The sequence below is a fragment of the Egretta garzetta genome, unplaced genomic scaffold (genome assembly GCF_000687185.1).
Source record: "Egretta garzetta isolate BGI_Z169 unplaced genomic scaffold, ASM68718v1 scaffold639, whole genome shotgun sequence".
NCBI classification, from domain to species: Eukaryota; Metazoa; Chordata; class Aves; order Pelecaniformes; family Ardeidae; genus Egretta; species Egretta garzetta.
The window spans coordinates 491,201-494,270 of NW_009260834.1; positions in this window are offsets into that span (position 1 = coordinate 491,201).

The window sequence follows — 3,070 nt, forward strand, 5'->3', positions numbered from 1 at the left end:
CTGCTGGCTCATGGTCAGCTTGTCATCCACCAGGACCCCCAGGTCCCTCTCGGCAGAGCTGCTTTCCAGCAGGTCAGCCCCCAGCCTGTAATGGTGCATGGGGTTCGACCTCCCCAGGTGCAGCACATTTGGTTAAAAACAGCAGAACTCAAAATTTGGGGAGATAGAGGAGAGATAAATAGGCAGGCAGGCACATATCAAATCACCTAGGAAACTCATAAAACTTGAAAACATGCATGTACCAAGAAAATTTCATAGTGGAGCAATGAATGCTTCCATTGTGGGAACTCAAGAGATGGGAAGGTCCCGCTAAATGCACTTTCTGGAGACTACTCCTTCTGGGCTCTCTCTCTGGTTCCCACAAAGCTAGACCAAATACCAGGTCCAGTTCTTGCATTCATAGAGGGAGGTTTTCTGGTTTTTGAGAACAATTGAATGAATCCAAACCGTCTCTTGTTCTTCTGGGAGAGCTCCTGGCCATGTAGTACATTAAAAATCATAGGAGAATATACAGTGAGCAAACCTCTGAGGCTATGTTCTACATCTGGAGGTTACAGTGAAGGAAGATGGCCCAGTCCTTTTTTTTTTTCTTTTGCCACAGCTGCCTTAAACAGCTTCTGGTGTTCCCAGTACAGCGCTCTGCTGCAGATGCTCTTTTGGTAGCAGCATTAGCCTCAGTGTGTTGAGTGATTGTGCCAAACTGCCAACATTTTCCTCCAGCACACAGTGAGAAAAATTTCAGTACCTACCTCTGCCAAAAACTGCAAGTAAAATTTCATGGGGAAATGGTTTTTCTTAACCCTTGGAAATATTCTGCTAAATCCAGTATCAGTCTTCCTGTGAAAATAATGGAGGGATGAAAACTGCTTGAGGAGCAAGAAAAGCCGGGGCATCATTTCCAGAAGAAAAGGCAGGAAATCTAAAGTATAGGTGTTATTGCTATTCTATCCTGTAAATAGGAATTTAAAAAGACTACATGCTTGAATTAGACACACATGAATAGTTTTTGTGGGACCAGTATAATTTATAAACTTTCCCACCACCTGCTCCCCATTTTCAGCTCATAACACACATGCCTGTTATTCAGGTTCTCCTTACAGACATGGGATTATTAGGTCTCTTATGCAGTCAGGGAGCTTTGGCCCAATTGTATTTGCCTCTTCTGGGTTCTTCAAGATGAGACATTTCCACATCACTTTTTACAAAAGGGTAAAGGTACAGCTGACACGAGAGCAGGTTCTTTTGTTTCCCCTATTTGTCTTAACGATGAGAGCGTGGGTTGTGGCCTGCTTATTCACAATGGATAGTTATACCACCCTAGTCTTCCATATTAGCATGTTCTTGTCTGGTATAAGTTGTGTCTGACTCTGGTCTGACACTGAGAATGGCTTTCATATACAGAAAGAAACTAAAAAAAAAAAAAAAATTAAAACAACAACAAAAACCCAAACAAACAAACAATAAAACCCACCTAAACTGGAATACATACAAGAAATAAGGACTTTTATAAAACAAAACAAAACAAAAACCCCCAAAAATGCACACAGAGGAGAATAAAAACCCAAGCCAGTGGCCATTCCTCCTGACTAGAAGCTTCCATACTTCCAGGTTTTGTCTGCATCTGTAACTGACACATCACTTTAGGATCAAAACCCCAAGGCCACCTCGGCAGACTCAGAGTGCCTGAGTTTCTCCAGGAAACAGAATGTTCCCACCCGAGGCTGACGGTGCACAGCAGCATGGCCTGTGGGCTCCCTCCATCCTCTCCACGTCACCTCAGCAGAAAAGCTCATTACTAGCTGCATTCGCTTTTTACCTACACTGTGGCAGAAGGGACCCGCTGACTCTTGTGCATAGGTCCAAACACTACTCAAAGCTGCACGAAACTCATTAAGAGGGGTTTATAGCTCTGCCAAGAGAGCTGCTACCCTAGCTCGTCCCTGCTATATATCTGAGATGTTCCTTCCTGAGTTATATCCAACATAATTCCTCTACTGAGGGATTCAGTATCTGCTTAGCAATTTCACAAATTTTTGCTACTTAAACTTTTGATTGTATCCACTACAAATAAACTATTGGACTTCCACAAATTTTTTGCCTTGTGTCAGCATGTCTAGATACAATAGACACATTAAATGTGTTTTCCCACAAACAAGGATAAAGATTACAATAGTTAATGTCAATCTATAGTGGACCAAAAGTTAACCATGAGTGACTATGCCAAAATTGAGAGAATAGGTGAGTTACTACTACAGAATAATAGTGATTTCTTTTTTTAAGAAATCCCTTTTCATTAAACAGAGTGGTTAAAATCACCTCTGTATTGCAGGGATAAATTCACCCTATAATTACCCATTCTCCATTAAAATAAATCTGTACCCTTCACTTTGCATGTGAAAAGAGAGCTACCTATTTCATTATTAGAAAATACAAACTACCTCTCAAATAGCTACATGGGATGAAGCTTCCTCTTTTACACAGCATAATACATATTTGCCTTTTTAGTTTTCAGGGACATTTATAGTATAGGAGCCAAATCAAAGCAAATAACATGATTTAATCCTTTGAGTAGCAAGAAATGTGTTAATAAAATAGTTACCATCATAGACTTGTATTTGAAAACATATATAAAATATTTTTTTTAAACCCCTATAGGAATAATACTTTATAGTTGTACAGTGGTATGGTATTCTTTGTTCTGAAGATACCAGAATCACCCTTACAAACAATATGTAAAAAATGGTGAAATGAAGCTACTTTTACACTTCAGGATGAAATTTCAGGATAGACACCAATATTTGCAATGTATTTGCAATGACTGGAGAGAAGGGGAAAAAAAACAGCACGCTTGAGGAAAAAAAGCAGCAAGTGGGGGAAAAAACATTCACACCACACTGAAGATAAATGCACAGATGTAAGTCAGAAAAGTTAATGACCAAGTGATAACCTCCTTCATACCACCCTAAAAAAAGAAAAAAAAAGGGGGGGGGAGGGTGTTGGTAACAACAAGAAATTAAAAGAGTAATCATAGATTCATGCAAAGGGTTAGGTTAAAATGAGAAAGTTTTAC